Genomic DNA, 19,272 nt, shown 5'->3' on the forward strand with positions numbered 1-19,272 from the left:
ACTCCGACAAGCTGGTGGAGCTGAATGGTCTGTCTGTGTGTGTTAGTGTGAGCGTGTGCGTGTGTGAGTATTCAAGTGTATGAAATTCTATGAGTGTGTGTTGGAGTGGAGGTGGCACATTAGACAGGCAAAGGATGAGTAAAAACAGATGATGGAGTGTGGAAGGTGGGGGAGAAAGAAAAAACAGCAAGTTATGTTTGCGTTTGAAGGAAGAGAGACTGAAGTATGAATTTAATAATTAACAGACGGATTAAATGACTGCAAAATGTTACAAGAGAAAAAGGAAAGGAATAGAAGGGAGAGAGGAGGAAAAGAAAGTATAGACTGACTAAAAGAAACTGAGACTAGTCATATTTTTTCACATAAAATCACACAACCACTCAGCTTTTTGAAAAGCGTTGTCATTGACCTGCTGTATAGTAATAGCAGAGTTGGAAAAAAAACAAAAAAACACTCAACTGTTTATATTTCATTGTCCAATTTTTCTTCACTTTACCAGTGCAATTATAGTCTTATAGGAAGGAGCTAAATTTATTACAAAGTAAAAATATAGAAAGAATTGACCACAGATTTCATTAATTAACAATAAATCTTATATATTTAGTCTCTGACAAATTACAAATGCTGAATAATTATACAACACTGGTTAAGTTTTCAAAAATGTACTCACAGTTTAATACTTCACTCCCATCCTGGGGAAGATACTTGAAAAATAGCACCAAGATCAGAGATTAATAGCAGTGACAGTTATAAACACAGAGATTGGGAATTTATTATACATTATTATTGGCTATAATCGGACCATGTTTACTTTATATTTTTCTTTCTGCATGTCAAGAAGAAGAATAATCACAAAGACAGACTGTACCAAAAATAATACTACTTATATAAAATACTATCTAAGTGATTAGATTCTAGTGATTGTTCATACCCCAGCACACCCATGGTTCACTCAAACAGGTGTTTTTGCTTGTTTCGTCTGATTAGACCTCTTCTTGGGAGTGTGTATACTGTATGTAGACAATTCATACATAAATTGCCTGCTATTTATATTGTACCTGTTAGCACATAATAACATGCTTACCAAAGTCCCTTTTTTTTCAGAAGATATTTTGACTTGTAAGGTGGGAAAAGAAGTGGTGTTACTAATAACATTAATGAAAGCTCTGTTATATTCAAGTGTCCCAGTGAGCCATGACAGTGTGACAGTGATCCAGCAAGAACAAATTATCAACCAAGTCTTTGTATATGTAGATGTGACTGCTTGTTGAGATGTCTTTCAGAGTAAGTGGTATTCATGCCAACCCAACCCTATGCTATTGAGGTGTACGTAATTAGCATAAGGTTTTGTAATTTCAGGCAAGTTATTTTTGTGACATGTTATTCAAAAATAGTCCAAGTTAACATCATTATTTAACATCATTTTTATCAAGTGTCAGATATGTCGACCATGTTCCACATTGTCAGTTTTACTCTAAACAGCTCACGTATTAGCAAGTTACAGTTAGCTTTCCCAGTTAATAATTGCCAACAAACTAATCTCTATGTAAAAAGTATCTGTAGTCTAAATCAAACTGTTGAAGTACCTGATCCAAATAAAAAAGCTTTTGGAGACAAAACTACCACTCCTGTTTCCCAAAAAGTTCTCATTCTCTTCTGCCTTTATCTGCCTTTCGTCTTTGATATGGTCTAGGAACAGCATTTTTATTGCACCATAACTTATTTTTATACATGTTTTTCTTGGGCCCAACTCTTTTTTCTTTTTTTTCCTTTGCAACAATTTTGTCTTTTAATAGAATTTGCTCTGAATGTGATCAATGGGTCTCTGGGTTAAGAGACCAAGAAAATAAAGCTATAAACTGAATGTAAGTTTGTTTCAAGTTCAAAAAGATGTTAAAAAAGGTTGTCAGATATTAATAGTGTTGTGTTCTGTTAACGCATGTAAGTTTAGATGTTTCCCTTGGTCTCCTTAAAGCTCCTTAGTCAATTCCCATTGGGACACTGGACCTCCCAAGCCAGCACAACAATAAACCTGCCCTCGTAAATCACCAAGGATCTCTATTGAATTAGCTCTGCAGCCAGATGAAATCTAGCATAATTGGTTAAATGCATTATGTTGATAAATCAGTTCCACTAGGTGTAATAAAGTAACAAGCAGCACAAGGGAGCATTTTTTTGTTTTTCTGTTTCTTTCTTTGCTATTTCATACCCAGAAAATCTTTGCAAATGACCTAACAAATGAGAGCTGGTTTATGCCCCCTCCTTTTACTGTCAGTCTCTCACTCAGTTCTCATTTTTGATTGTCCTCCCATTCTGTATCTCAGGCTTCTGGTAAAAGCTCTTTCTACCACCACCCTCTTCTATCTCATTATCTTCCTCCCTATCTTCTGATGCATAGGCTTTTAGGGATGAAAAACATTGCAAAGCAAGAAAACTGTCTGTTCTAATGTAGAAAATCACATTCTTCTACTCTCTAATCACAACCCGTCCATCAGTGAATGCTACTCATATGTCGCCTGTACTTAAAGGAAGGCTGTTGTGCTCTCAACAATGCGATAATTACTCAGCACATTTTAGAGAAAGAGCCCCCAAATCTTTTATCCCAAAGACGCTCAATGAATTTGTGTCAAAGAGGAGAAAACTATTTACAACTGTCAAGTCCTTCTTCAGCAAAAAACTTGTCAAAAACTGGCAAAAACTTGTGTCTCTTCCCCACTGGTTTGGTACTGTGCACATTAATTATGGCATACACTGCAGTATGAGTTAACTCTGCTGACCACTGATATTATACCTATGCTTCACACAGTATCAGAGACAAACTGTCTACCAAACTGTGTTGTTGTTGTAAACTGATTGTCTCAACATTTTTGGTTTTGCAAAGGACATGAGAAAAAGGCAACATATAACTGTTTTGTCTAACCTGTAAAATCTTGTTCTCTCTGTTCAGCTACAGGTAGTACTGTCATTGTTTTATGATTCACGTACTTTTGCAGTGATAACAAAGCTCTAATTACTGGTTACTGTCATGAATCAGCTCAAATTCAAGACAAAACAAGGGAGACCACACAAATAATCCAGGATCAAAGTCAAACAAATTCATTTAAATAATATTAACAATACACCAATTTACTGGAAAATATGTCAGTCCATTTTATCATTAGTGAGAGGAGTGCATGAATGTGTGAAAGTGTAGTGTAGTGTATACAAAGGATAAAGTCAAATACAACTAACAAAAACCTAAACATGCAACCAAACCCAAAATACTATGTGCTAGGAGGATAGACTGTCATATGCAGCCCTCTTACATAACGTAACAATCAGGTGTTGTTACAGGTGTAGCTCATCATCGTTCTGGACACACCTCTGCCACTCTGACAGCATCCAGCAGGAACAGGTAAAACACACACACAAGAAGCCCTAAACAGAGTGGGAGGGCGCATCACAGTTACGTTATTATGTTGTTAATGCAAACCAGAGTCTTCCTGCTGCTGCTTGATATTAAAAGCTTTTTATCTGCAAACCACTGGAGGACTTTCTGTCCTAATGGGGCTTTAGTGTCTGAGGCGACTGACTGCTAACTGCTTGTAAATTATCAATAAAATGTGGTTTTGGGCTTTTTTCCCCCTTTTTTTCTCTTTTTTTGGAGGGTCAGTTTTAAATGTTGTAAGGAAAGAATGGTAAAAGGAGATACAGACACATATGAACAGGTTATGTAAAGAGCTGCAGGTCACAAACTTCAGCTTTCAGTTTTGGTGGACCACAAACCTCCAACACATCAAGATAAACGACGGTTTTTCTCTGCCGTCCTGTTGAATGGTAAACAGCTCTACTGAATGAATGCGTTGCTTGTCTGACAGAAAATTGTTGGAGTGTGAGCATCTGTGACTTTAAGCCTCCAATGATCCAACTCTTACTCCCAGCAACATTACCATTAGGCGCAGTTGGGGTATCAGCAATTTGGATACTAGATAGAACCAACTGGTTGGTTCATGAGACAGTACCAAGGTGAATGCCACAAGTCCTGGTTTACAGCTGCAGATTGCAAAGCAAAATTGGATAAATGGTCAGGCGTGATATTAAAACATACATACTCTGTCCTATTGGATGTATATGGTGAAACCCTGCAGTTCAGTAAGTAGCGTAGGATTATTACTGCAAGGTTTAGGGGGGTTTCATTCCCACTTCCCACCCATGCCTTAAATGTACTGTTTGCACCCCTGGTACTTGAAGTTAGTTTAGAGCTTCCACTAAATGCTGGATGTTATATTAACGTGGAACAATTGAGTATGCTGCAAAATTGATTACAGAATGTTTAGATACATTTCTAAATGTTTTTGGGAAATGAAACATTTTACTATTCCCATAGAGCATTAGAGAGAAGTCATTGTAAAAACTGTGACAATGACATTATAATATGCCAAAATTGACAGAATGTACTCAGGACAAAGGTTTGTTTTACTGTAGCTCTATTTATTCAAAAGCACTGCATCTCAATAAGTTAATTCAGGGACCATAGGCAAATCTGGCTTCATCTATCGCCTCAACAAGTTTGCTGTACCATTCACATCATGGCACATTACAGTAAATATTTATCATGTATATGGAACATACAGCCCTGTGACAGACTGGCGATCTGTCCAGAGTGTACCCCGTCTCTCTGCCAATGTCAGCTGGGATTGGCTCCAGCCCCCCACACAACCCTCAAGGATAAGCAGTATAGCTAATGGATGGATGGATGGATATATGGAACATGTCCCTTATCCTCAGTGATATTTTATTCCTCCAGCAATCATGAAGTAGCCAAGCATCGATGCTACTATCCAACATCCATCCTAACTATGAATCTCTCAACTGACCCGGAGCTTTAGCGCTGTTATTCCAATGAGAACTGCATGTTTTGACACAACAGTGAGAAACAGTCCTAGCTCTGTACCACTATCACAAACAGGCCTATCTCTGTCCATGTCCTAACACAGTGGTGATGCTATTTGATAGATTATGCTTTTACCAGAGTTTTTTGGCAAGATACCAGAAGTATCTTTTTCCTGAATAAAAGCTTTTAACAGAGCATCCTTCTCCCTTATCCACTTTAGACCATATGCAGCTCTTCAGTATGATTACATCCGTCCTATCCGGTTTGCTGCTTGTTCGCTTTTCTCTCACTATTTTGCAGCAGAGCAAAGACAAATGGGGATGTTTCATTAGTTGGAATGGAGCACTTCTGGGCCTGATGTGTTTCCAGTATAAACAGTTTATACCATTATGTGGAAAAGAGTCTCTCCACACCATCTTTGATTGTTTTGAAGACTGTTACTACAGTTCATTTTTACATCATACTGGGTGTCACTGGCACCTTTGAGTGCTGTTGGTCACATGGGACTGAGTTCACAACAACTGAACAGACACGCCCTAAACTACTCATGTAAAACGCCTTTCCACTGCATCACACCATAAATGTGTATCTGAGCAGTTACCATTAGCTGTATATTTGAAAGGTGATTGTGAAAAGTTCATAGCAGCTATAGTCATCTTAGATTGAAAACAGTCATCCTACTGTGGCATAACCCACTTCTCTGCTGTTCATCTTTGTGCCCAGTATGTTCCAAGCTCCATATTTTTTTCAAAATGTGCAAAAAATTGGTAAATACAGACACTTGACACTTGTCACTAGTGCTTTTACACTGTTTGCATTTGTCAATCACGACCAATGCGAGTAAACGTTGCTACAGATTATTGGCTTGTCTCCCCTAAAATCTCAACAAAGAAACTTGCTGCTTAAGGGTGTTAAGACATAAAAGTTTGATGTTTGTTTGTGTGTGTGTTTTAGTGAGAGATCATCTTATGTACTCTCTATATACAATACATGTGCATGTATACATTTACTAGCCCTAAAAAGCACCCACACAGTACATGTGCAATATACAGCAATATACACATAGCACCTTGAAAACACAATATCACTGTGTGCACAGCTTGTACACAATGCCCATATTGCATTTTGACACTCTCTCTCTCAAGAGACAGAAACACAAGAGTATACAGCATGTATACACACCCACACACGTACGCACACACCCCTGGTCGCTAAATCTTGGTCTGAGGGATGATATATGAGCTGTCAATACTTAGTCAATGCCTTGTCTGGTTAGCTAAATAAATGTTGTAGTCAGCCAAATGATGACTGTTGTTGTAAGATAAGTTTATATTTTCACATACATTAACTCTGAAACAAAGTTGTCTTTAATTAAAACATATTTGCCATTATTCAACAAACATTGCTTCTGTGTTTGCCTCAGCAGACATGTACTAGTACAAGTCATGCCAAAATTTTAATTGATATCTGTTGTTTGTTTCTCTTTTAAGTCTTTTCTATATTTTTGCCTCATTTTCCTTTTTCCTTTTTTTTCAACTGTTGTTATTCGGCTGGATCAACTGATTACAACACAAATACCAACATTTGAACCAGAAATAGACTTTTTCTAGTTTTAGTTGAGAGACATCACTATTTCATCACTTGTCATTTTCAGCTGATTTTAATAGTTAAGTTTAGGTCAACTAGTTGCACGTTGTGTCTTTTAAACTGCAGAGTAGCTTTATATTCTCTTTTATGTGTTTAAAAACAGTAATTTGAATTTTACAACTTTTGAAGGAACATTCCTCTGACAAAAATTTCATGTTATTAATTATATTTATGTTGTAACTTTTGATAAATTAATCTCTGATGTATAGATGAGTCAAACATTAAATTCTGCTGTCTAGAAATATTGACACTAATGATTTGTGGTGGGGGGAAAGCAAGGATGGCATTTTCTAAACTGCTAAACACAGACACAAAACATTTAGAATATATACACTTACAAAGATTCATGTTCAGAATTTAAGTGGCTATAATCAACATTTACATACTAACAGAGAACATGAATATAATGTGAAAGGTGTCGCTTGTAGTGACAAATCCACAGAAACCCGACTCTGCAGGTCTCGCCAGCTCTGTGGAGCATATTAGTGTCTTTCACATTATCGTTTTGGTTTTACAGCCCACAACTTCACCGTTTTGGTTCAATCTCACCACTCTCATCAGTATCATTTCCAGCAACAGCAGGTATGGTTTTTTAGAAAAAAAGCCCTTAAAACCAACCAAATGCCTAATAAAGTTAGCAACTAGCTAACTAGTTAACAAAGTGGAGCATTTAGCAGTTAAAGAGCAAATATTTCCTTCAGGAGTTGGTGGAAACTAAAAACAGAGGTATAAGGACAGTGAATAATGGGTGTTGGTTCACCAGGTGACCAGAAACATGACTTCAAATACGTTGCTCCGTATCTACTGTATGTGACAGTAGGCAACTGATAATAAGTTTGCCATATCAACTTGAAGAGTGATAATGTGTTAGTCTTGTGATCAAAAACTCATGTTCAGAGTTTTGTTTCCATTAGTGGCCAAAAAAAAAATCCGTCAATGCAGGTTTAACACCAGACTTGACATGCCCCACTTGCATTGAAAATGCATAGAAACATTTAATTATTGATGCGGATTCTATACAGGATCACTGAGAAATGACGTATTAGACTAGGGTTTTCTCCCGACAGTGATCGTTCATACAGCAAGCTCATACTGTATTCATCTCAACCTGTGAATCTTTGTACCACAGAATGTACTGTATACTGGTGTTGACCATGAGAAAAGAAAATTACAGTACCTAGTCTATTTTATTGAACATGAGGTAGCCAAGCATGAAATGCAAAAATAAGAACATTTCTACCAACAAATAATTTCTGCAAAAAAGTACCGGAATTAAGTACAATATAGTATCAAAACATCTGCGTGTAATTTTGTCCGTTTGCAGTAGTTACAATTTAATGCTTCTATTATTTTATTAATAATTTTACTTTTTTTCTTTTTTTCTTTTTAAAGATGAAAGCCAGAATCAGCATTCATCTCATCTCCATCACAAGCACAGCCAAAAATCACCGTGGCACCACATCAATTCAGGATACAGGGTGAGTGAAATGAAAAACATTTCAAACAGAAACACCATCTGCCAAATATCAAACTGTAGTAAGTGAATTGTTGTGACACTGATGTAAATTATGTAGCAGCTCATGTCAATACTTCTGGCTTCATAATTACAGTCACAAAGGTAGTGTTTATTTACTGTAAATCCTGAAATCAGCCTCACACATGATTGTACAAGCACATACACATACAAACATTCACAGATGAAATCCAAGAGCAGCTGGAAGAAAAAAAATAATAATTCTGATTGCTGACAGCAAAATTAAATAATCAGAGGAGGTGAACAGAAAACCACATCTTCCACATTGCTTGGATGTCAAACAATGAAATCCACTTGACCTTAAATTGGTTTGGTGCCTTCAAGCCCTCCATCACTGTCCATCAATTTCACATGGTGAGAAAGAAAAATTGATTATCTTCAAATTTCTTTTCAAGTACATCTCGCTTTGTGTGTCCACAAGTACATTATCATCTAACAACCTCCCTCAAGTTTCAGAAAATGACAGTAAAGTAACTTTTCACCACGGGATGGACATAGAATTGGAAATCAGATCAACCTTTTGCAAGTATCATAAAAATCCACACATGGCAATGGTTTTTTTTTCCGCAGCATTGTTTCCTTTTGTTTTCACAGTTCGCACGCAAATAGCACTGTTATCCACTGGCTGAATTTCATTATTAAAGAGGCTAAAAGAGCTGCTTTTTCTCCTTTCCAGGTACAGGTTCAGATGACCTGACATTGCATATATTTGATGTTTTTTGTTGTGTTTTAGCCCTGTGCATCTGCCCTCGCTCCTCTAACTCCTACTAATATTCTTTATTCTTTTCAATAAAACTCTTTCAAATCCAATGATCTGAAATCAAACAATGTATCCACACTCTCACTGACACATCCACATCATGCTGACACACGATCACCTCTCCTCTGTTTATCATTGTTTTTAATCATTAATTAATATGATTTGTTCTCCCACCTGTTTTCATCATTTTCTATTATTCAAACATCTTCTGAGTGCACCTCAGCGAATACCACAACTGTTTTTTTTGTTTTGAGTGTGAACTAAAATGAACATGGTTTCTCACTGTCTAGTTCCATCTGTCTAACTTGAAAGACTCTAAAAAGAGCTTTTTATCTGGATGGCAGATGAAAGTCATGTTGAAAAGGGAATCCACAGACACAAAACTTCATTACAAACGTGCACTCAGTCATGGTCAAAAATTAGACATTTGACTTTTCCCAGCCCTTCCTAAGATAAGGGACATGTTTGCATCAGTGAGGAGTGCACAGGAAAACTGAAGATAAGGTACAGTCCTGGTCAAAATTATTGGCACCTCTGAATGTGAAGTACATCATTCTGAATCTTCAGAAATAAATACAAATGAACCAACTTTGTATAACCAGAATATTTTAATCAAGTGTCCACGGTTACTGAACAAAAAAAGAAAAAAAAAACCCAATACAAACACAAAATGTACCCGAGATAATTATTGGCACCCTTCAATTGTAATTGGTTGCAGAACCTTTGGCAACAATGGCAGCCTCTAAATGTTTCTTGTAGCCATCTAGAAGGTTCTTGCACCTGCCTGCTGGTAGTTTCCGCCACTCTTCCACTGCTTTGCGTTCATGCTCTTAAGTTTGCAGGAGACCTTTTGCAATGGCAGATTTCAGCTCTCTCCAAAGCTTTTCAATGGGATTTAGGTCAGGACTCACTGCTGTTCAGTTAAAAAACAGTCCATCTTTTACTTTGTCAACCACTCTTTTTTGCTGCTGGATGTTTGCTTTGGGTCGTTGTCCTGCTGAAAGACCCAAGACCTTCACCTCAAACCTAGTTTTCTGACACTGGGTAACACATTTCTCTCTAATATCCCTTGGTAATCTTCTGATTTCATCATTTTGTTGATACATTCAGTGCCTCCAGGACCAGAGGCAGCAAAGCAGAGCCACAGCTTGATAGAACCTCCACCATGTTTTACTGTAGTTAGGCTGATCTATATCTTTTCCTTATGGGCTTCATTTCGTTGCTTATAAACAAACTGATGCGCTGTATTTCCAAAGAGCTCTACTTTGGTTTCATCTGTCCATAGAACATTATCCCAGAAAGACTGTGGCTTATCTATGAAGGTTTTTGCAAACATTAGTCTTGCATTTTTGTTCCTTTCTTTCAATAGTGGTGTCCTCCTTGGCCTTCGCCCATGGAGCCCTACTTGGTTTAGTGTGCGGCGTATGGTACGCGCTGAAACCACCAGACCTCCAGATTGCTCCAGGTCAGCCTGAAGCTCTTTAGATATCTTGTGTGGTGTTTTTTTCCACAATCTGCATTGACCTTCCCAGCCATCTCTCATTGATTTTTTTCCTAGCACCACATCCGGGAAGTGTCTTAACAGTTTTATGACAGCAAAACTTATAACATTAAAAACATTATAACATTACGAACTGCTGAAACAGGGATTTCGAGATCTTTGGCGATTGGCTTGTAGCCCTTGGCTTTGTTATGTTTTTGAATAATACAATTTCTTATGCTCTCAGACAGCTCTCTTGTGTTCACCATTGTGAAAAAGAAACTGGAAAAAAAATCAGCCCCTTTTTATGCAGTAAAACCATCATTTATTGGTTAATTCATGTCATGTGAACACTGAAAATTTAGCAGAGGTGAGTCTTTTTGTTTTATATTGTGTTTGAGGAACTAATTTAAATTAATCAAAAGGGTGCCAATAATTGTGTCTGGGGTACATTTTGTGTTTGTATTATTTCACTATTATGCAAGCTTTTTTTTTTTTTCCTTTTGTTCAGTGACCTTGCACATTTTATTAAAATATTCTGGTCATACAAAGTTGGTTCATTTGTATTTATTTCAGAAGATATTCAGAATTATGTACTTGAAATTCAGAGGTGCCAATAATTTTGACCAGGACTAAAGTTGGTCTCATTTCTGTGGAGAATCAAGTAAAAACGTTTTCTGGATATTCAAAGCAAACAGTAATCAGAATATGTTGATCAGGATACCGTTTGTTATTCTTTGTCCCAACTCTCGTACAATTTTTGTGACAACACACTTTGATAATGACATTGAGATGAACACAGAAGACTGTGGAAATGAAATCAGACCTCTATTCTTTAACTAAAATCTCCTGATGAAGAAAGACTGACAGACAGAGAGAGGAGGGAGTGAAGAAAACAGACTACTTCTCACAATGCACAACATATGGCCAGAGAGAGATAAACCGAATAGAAAACATAGACTCTGACAACAAGATAGAGAAGATATACTAAGCCCACAATTAAATCAAATGATGCATGAACAACATGAAGGGTTGTATTAAATCACTATTTGCAAGCTGAGAAAAAAAAATGAACTAGTGCTTAAGTCAACTGAGAGAAATTAAACCAAATATAATTTTGAGTTCCTGGTTCAAGCTCCTCAAATTTGATGATCTGCTTCTTTACTCAGGTTTTTAAATCTGAATTTATTTCCGTTTTTGACTGTTGAAATGAATAACAAAACCAAGCAATTTAAATATGTTGCCTTTGGCTATGGAAAACTATGATGGGCATTTTAAAATATTTTCTGATAGTTAAAAGAACAACAAATCATGGATTGTTTCAAAAAATAATCAACAGATTTATCGCTGTTGAAAACCATTTTCAGTTGCAGACCTAAATATTCATTGACAACAACTCTGATTATTGATTCATTATTTAAATAATTTTTAGAGCAAAATGTTAACATTTTCTAGTTCCAGGTTATCAATTGTGAGGACTGGCAGCTTTTCTATGTTTTATGTCATTGTAAATTCAATATCTTTGTATTTTGGACTGCTGGTTGCGCAAAACAGGTAAACTGAAATTGCATTCTGATGGGTATTATTCACCAGCACTTTCTGACCTTTTACAGACCAAATGATACAAAGAAAGAAAAAATATCCAGATTAATCAATGACAAAAATAAGCATTAGTTGCAACCCTACTCACTTATGCTGTGCGCATACCTATTACTTACTGTTAATTACTTGATAATTTAAATTATCCATTTTATTTGAGACTATATATCCTTTTCCTTAGACAGTGAAGTATAATTCCCTGACAAAGATGAAACTGATCCTGAAGTAACTACTACGCATAAACAGATGAATAGTAATGCCAGAGGTGTTTAAAGGAATTGAAACACTTAGACAGTGACAGCAGATATAAAAAACAGTTTATTTAACCATTCTATCATATATTCTACAAAATAACATATGAAATTGAATTTTATAATACGGTGATGGGTACTAATCTGGTCATCAGCAGCTTTTCATAGATTACATTTTACAATAATGATCTGAGCCAATACTCATAATGACGAGACAGAGGAGCAGTTTTCATAATCATGTAGATTTGTTTGTGTGTTGTTATATTGCTATCTCAACCTCACACCTACAAACAAAACATCTCTCCAGTGATTCACTGCTTTGAATGATTTGCCATGACACTACGGTCCTGCTACCTGTTTGAAAATGAGCCTTGATAATGACAACGAGATGAATGCAGCAAAAAGTGGAAATGAAATCAGACATCTATTCTTGAACTACAATGCCCTGATGGGGAAAGACAGATGAGGGGGAGGAGGAGAGGAGAGAAAGAGAGTGCACAGGTAAATTAGATTGAAAGGGAGAAAGAACGCCAGGCAGCAGAATATGGAAGAAGTAGAAATAAATCAAAAGTGTGAAAAAGAAATGATATACTGTGGTAAGATGGAAAAAAGAGAGGAGCAGGGGGAGGCAGTGGAAGAGGGAGGGCGGTAGGGGAGCTCTGAAGAGGAAATCAGTTGCTTTCTAATGGGCACTGATTACATCTCCTCCTAAATGTCAAGTACATTTCCATTTAAAGTGCCTTGCTGCTTAAAAAGGCATGAAGAGAGGCACACCCAGACCACACACCCACACCCACACACACGTGAGCTGATACATAGTCACACAGGCCACAGCTGCAAAGGCACATATAGGAATGCAACAAATGTAAGCAAACTACAAAAAACTACACACACAGTTGAATCAATATCTGAATGCAGACTGTGACCGTGTGTGGACAAAGCTCCAAGAACGTGTCATTCCTTCAAACCTTCCTCTTTGTATGTCCATGAATCACCCCAAAGTACACCTTAGTCTCATCAATAAAACCCACACACGCTGACACGCTTCTTCATCGTTCATTTCAAACCGCCCCCAAATCTGCTCTGGACCAATGAGGCATGTCCTCTGACTGGGGCTCAGTAATGACTGCCAATCAGGATCACCGTAGCTGTGCCCACACAGCGAAAGACCAGGAAGAAAGATGAGTAGCCCCAAGGCCCCTGCTGCGCTGGAGCGAGCAGAGCTTAGGGACAGATTCAATATGTCACAATAACACACACATGCTCTGACACTCCCGCACAAAGGGAAAAAAGCTGGTGTGTGTGGTTGCAAACACAGGAACACATTCTCACAGCGTCTTCCAACACGCAAATACAGTGGCAGCCGTTCTCTCTCATCTTCTCTCATACATATGCACAACATAGGAAGCTCGCAGGCATTCATCACTGCCACAAAATGACACAAAAAAAAATTGTGAACTGTACAAGCAAGAGGTTTTAAATAAAATACATACAGTGTTTTGGGGGCCAGTTAAATTAACTGGAGGTTTACATTCAGTGGTCAATTTCTTGGGTACACCTGTAAAATGTAATATAATCCAATTTGGCCATGAATTCTACTTTCTACCAAAGACAGTAATGCATTATATTAAAACATGTTTCTAATATGTTCCTCTCCTTGTGTTTGTTGATGGGATGGGCTAAACATTAAAAAAAAAAACTCTCAATATGATGCAGTGCAGCTGAACACCACTGCAAACTTCAACCTCAATAATAAACGTATAGTTAAACTTATATCTCTCTAGATAGTGTCGATCAGAACGCAACATTATAATCTTTGTAAAGATGGAGATGCTGTATTGGACTGTGTTAGATTTTACAGGTGTTTCTACTAAAATGGCCAGTGAGTGAGTGTTCTCACATCAAAAAGAAAACTGAACATAGATCAGGTGCATGACTTACGAATGTATCTTAGATTTTTTCTTTAACGTACAAAAATATATGGCTTACCGCAAACTTTATACTCTACAGGTATGAATCGGCACTGAAAATTCAAAAGACTGAACCCTAAAAACATTCACAGATCTAAAAGTTTGTGTTCACATCAAGAAGTATGTATGCTTGTATCAAATACATGACTCGCACACTCTTGTCTATGCAGTATGCTTTTCATACAAAACAAAAGCCAGCAAGGCCTGTATACTTGTTTCCATTAAAGCTCATTTTAGAGCCCTTTTTAAAAAAGAAAGAATGAAGAAACTCTCATGCAACAAGCAAGACTTGCACTGGCTCATCCACCAATCACACAGTCAACAGGTGACGGCAAAACCAATAAAAGCAAATGGGTAGGAAGCAGCTATAATACAACAGCAGGTACAGTACAAATAATAACCTCAACAGGAACGCAGCGAGGAGTTAAATACACAGAGTATAGAGTAAATAAACAGAGAGAAATGTAACCATCAGCAAAGAAACCAGGCAGATGCAGTGCCGCACATACAGTTTGATGGAAGATGGATTTGACTCACGTCTTGTGTCGTCCGTTCTCCAGTCCTTTCCTTCCTGGAACTGAAGTGGTTCATATCCATCCTGTCCGGCTGCACCTGTTGCTGCGAGAGTCTTTTTGCTTGTTTGCTGGCAAAAGTCCTCACTCCCTCTCTCTCCATCGTTGCTAGCTAGCTAGCCGCTCGCTAACAACAAAACTCGGCGGCCGTTACCTTGGGCGGGACTGGAAAGCACTCTAACTCCGCCGCCACTGTTATTTAAAAGACTGTAGTAACTTCCCTCTTGTCTGTCCTGAGACCAGCGCACGACTGGCTTCACAGACTCAAGTCAAGGGGTTTCGTATCCAGACCCCATTCGCCGCATCAACGTGTTTGCCACTTCGCCCTAATGCCAGGGGGCCGAGCTCACCTGTTGCCTCCTGGGTAGACGCCGGCGAGGGTGCCGTTCCCCGCCTGACCACGCAGGCTGGCTAACGTTGGCCCGCCCGCTCTTTCGCTCGTCCCGGCAGATGGTGAAAACGGGGAAAGGAAAATGTTTTAATGCAAACAACAGCGGTACCTGGTTTGGATGGCGGGAGAGTCCTGCACTCGGGGCCTCCAAAAGGCGGGTTTGAATGTTTGAATATTTTTTAAGGCTTTTCCACGAATAAGCCTCAAATGTTAAACATTATAAATATGATATATTTACTTAGAAAATATCACTGTAAAGCTGGATATCTCAGATGATAAATATAAGTGAATAATGAGCATCGATATCTGTTACAATGTATCAGTTACACTCTCTTAAACGTACACATAATGATGTGAACTGCATGCTCGCTGTTCCACAATGCAACTACAGTTACAACATTTTGTGATGTAGTTTTGTTAATAATTAAGATAATCAATTAGTGGAGACATGGCTCATTATTGTGGCCTCACATCAGCGTGAGCTAACTTGACACGTCTGTTGACATATTGTATAAAGGAATAGCTCAGACCTTGAAGATGGAAAAAAGAAAACAAAAAAGACTATGCAGCAGTCTCAAAATTGAAGATTACAGATCTTGAATGTTCAGAGAGGGCCTTCATTATAAAAATCTACTGTTTAAAATATGCTGGTTTGATTTCCAGCATGATTTGTAAAAGTGTGAGCAGTAACATGAATGAATTAACCATCTCCAACCCCTGTGCAGTGTCTTGTACAAGGCTGTTAACCCTCAAACACACCAGTGAAGCTATACAGTGGCCGTCTAAGGTTCTAGTTGTTCTGTGCAGCTCTGTTGTAATGTTGACCTGTGTGAGTGTGAAGCAGTTTTGTCGCTTTAAAGTAATTCGAGATATAGAGGGGGAAAACACAGGAGGTAGTAGTAGGAACTTACAACTGTAAAACAGTTTGCTTATGAAAGCGATCGCGCCAAATGAGTTACGCCTTATGCTTTGATATTGATCGTGTAAAAAAATTGGAGTTTTGGAGCGAAAAAGTGGAAAATGGGGGGTCAGACCAAATTTACTGGACAAGAGTTGAAAAAAAATAAGTTACAGTTTGTCTCAGTCAAGAGTTTAATCACTTATCAGTAACTTCCAGGAATGATGATTAAGTGTATGTGTGAGAGAGAGAGAGAGAGAGAGGAAGGAGAAGAAAGTGGAAGAGATGCAGCCAAGTCAGTTATGTTCTGTTTAGTTATGATTCTTGGCTAACGAGGGTTTGACACTTTGTAAAATACGTCTGCATATTTAACTTTTTAATTAATCAGATTGTCCCGCACATCTGCAGCAACACTTTCAGAAAGCATAACAACATTTTGTCTTAGACAGATGATGAGACAGAATGACAGGAGGTGCAAAAAGCATCAAACATCCTTGTCCTTAATCAAACCAGGACATCAGCAGTAACCATACTCTGCTTTTCTTGGACATAAATTACATGGTCTACAAGTTTATCTGTAGGAGACTGCTCTACTAGGATGTTCTTAGTCATGGAAAATTAGTCATCATGCATCTCAACAAATGATATTTTCCGTGTAATCTTTGTCCAAGAAACCTGCATATGCTTTAAAAGCTTTACTCTCAAGAAGCTGAGTCATTGTTTGGTAAATCTCGGCTGAAGCTTCAACCGGCAATCTGACAAGTGTCATAACATGAGGTCCCCATCATGCCCTTGTGCACTACATTAAGAGAAGAATTACCCACAGCGGCTCCGGGCCTAAAGGTGGATAGTGGCAGGGAGTAGTTGCCACTGGATACTAATCCATTCTTGCTCTTCTCACTGTATCTAAATGAAGCCTCGCTGTCTCCTCTGCCCTTGTCAGCACTTGTTAACCTCCACATTGATTCTTCCGCACTACTGTACATCTCCTTTAATTAAAGACACCAGCTAATCTGGTTTTCCACCAAGCTGTATTTGCAAGCGTGTAGCTGTCATCTCTAGATGATTGTGGCTAAATATAGCACTTTACATTTACATGTATTGACGAAATGAGTTACGAGGTCAGCAGAGGATTGTTAAACTAGTTTGACCTCTGATGAGTTTCACCAATGACTTTCGCTTTTAACAGAGAAATACTGCAATGTACAAGGACCTGGGCATAGACACTGCCTATGGACTATATTTTCAGAACATATATTATATTGGCATATAAACCATAATCGCCATTCTGTTAAAACCAACAGAGATAAGGGTGGATGATATGAACAAAGTGTCAAATAACATTTTTGAAATATTATAAAATTCACTGTATGTATCACATTTTTTTTATTTTGAAGCTGTACTTGAAGTTACTTAAAGGAAAGGAAACCGCAAACCAGAGCAAGAGCAAAATTCAATGCAAGATTTTACTTTTATGTACGACATCAGAAACCATTTTTAGACCTTTTTTAATACACTCTAGATTTTGACGGCTACAGTGTTTACATTCAAAAATTCCCAAAACAAGTTGAAATATAAACTTTAAATGATCACAAGACACTACAGTCCCATCTTCAAATGCAACAGCTGTTGTTGTCATGCAGAAAAAAAAATTTATATACCAACTATCATGAGCAATTCACTATAACAATATGTCACCAAAGAAAGAATCTCATGAACCCATGGAATTTTTCAGTTATTTGTGTTTTGTCTTGAAATGAAATGTTAACAGTTGATATTTTGTTCCTTTACAAAACTATGATTGTATGAATATTAATTTAATGCTTGGTTTGGCCAAAAAATTATAAATTTCCTGGCAACATATTTGGACAACATATGCCCAAACAATTATTTCCTGGAAACAAACTGCAGCTTTAGCAGCTGCTACTTATTTGCATGTATTTCACGTATTAAGAGTCCCATTTTAACCAATAAAAACACTGATCAGCTTACCTCTATTTTATAATTATCAAGAGATCTCTCAGGGACAGCTTCAAGGTTTGGCAGAGCTAATTAGATTTAATAATAGCTCAACAGCAGAGACAGAGCGCTTTAGGAAATGAGGTAATAAAAATGCCTTTTGGATGCTTGGGCACAAAGACAATATAAATAGCCATCATGAGGGGACATTGTAAGGACACAGTACAATATGTCTTCATCCCACACAAGACATCTGTAAGTGACGGTGCTTGGTGCCGTGTGAGAGATGAGAACTGAACAGAAAATCGGGCCCATTCTAGCATCGATCACTTTTATGCCCCTGGTCTGTTTGCATATTTTAGACCCATAAACAACATGAATGATGTGCCGTGTAATGCACCATAATCGAGATTTATTCAATCTTGGGTGGAGGGGGTGGTGGGAGGAGATGTTCACAATCCCGGAATCAGGAGGGGTTGTTGTGGCTGTGTGTGTCTACTTGTGTGCGTGTTTGTGTGTGTGTGTGTGTGTGTGTGTGTGTGTGTGTGTGTGTGTGTGTGGCTGTGTGTGTGTGTGCACTGTGATTTATTTGATTTAATTAGATCGCAGATGTAAAACAGCTCGCAGGGAAAAAAAAGGTAAAGACGAGTACCAGGGGAGGCATAAATAACACGAGGCTCTTTGCCCTTCCCCTATGCCTTTCTTTCCTCCTCTGCCTCCTCTCGTTTTCTTTCAACTCTCCTCTGTCCATATACAATCTCTTGTTTTTTCTCCATCTTTCACTAGTCTGTTTTTCATTCGCCCTCTTTTTTTCTTTTTTGCTTTCTTCTGTCTTCATTTGGCTCTATAGCTTACCATTTTTTCTCTAAATTGTGCTCACCCTCCCCATCCCACTCCCTCTGTCCCCCTCTGCTCTGCTCCCAGCTGAATAACGATAGGGTATAAGCACTTCATTACGCTAAAAAGCCCACAGGAACAATCAGAGACATGGTACTCCGTCCAACCTGTTACTCTGAACGTTTGTATACATTTTGAACACAGAGGAAGAGGAAGTGGGGAAGACCGGGGGGGGGGGGGGTTGTCATCTGTGCATCTTCTGTTGTTTTTGTTGTTCTCTCTGTCTCTACGGCTTGAGAACACACACATAGCCATGAATAGCTGATTTATGGTTGGTGATCAGCAGAGAAAAGGAGCATAAATCTACCGCTCTCCAGTGGTAATGACCAGTAAAGTGGTTTATCTGACAATTTGGACGGTCTGCCGGACCTCCTCATAGCTAACCATCTCTACTTCTCCGATACAACATGTACAAGGTCAGGAACTTATTTCACCTCGCCA

General features: G+C 38.1%; 1 protein-coding gene across 2 annotated transcripts in view; it reads right to left on the reverse strand.

Moving 5' to 3' along the window:
- LOC120805303 (netrin receptor UNC5C-like) overlaps nucleotides 1–15,130 on the reverse strand; it is a 357,857-nt gene extending 342,727 nt beyond the window's left edge. For both annotated transcript variants that reach the window (XM_040155423.1, XM_040155422.1), the window contains exon 1: nucleotides 14,652–15,130. The gene's annotated coding sequence lies outside the window, so the exon portion shown is untranslated. The remainder of the gene's footprint in view (nucleotides 1–14,651) is intronic.
- Between the last annotated feature and the right edge of the window lie 4,142 nt (nucleotides 15,131–19,272).

This window comes from Xiphias gladius, chromosome 19 (genome assembly GCF_016859285.1).
Source record: "Xiphias gladius isolate SHS-SW01 ecotype Sanya breed wild chromosome 19, ASM1685928v1, whole genome shotgun sequence".
In the NCBI taxonomy this organism is placed as follows: domain Eukaryota; kingdom Metazoa; phylum Chordata; class Actinopteri; order Istiophoriformes; family Xiphiidae; genus Xiphias; species Xiphias gladius.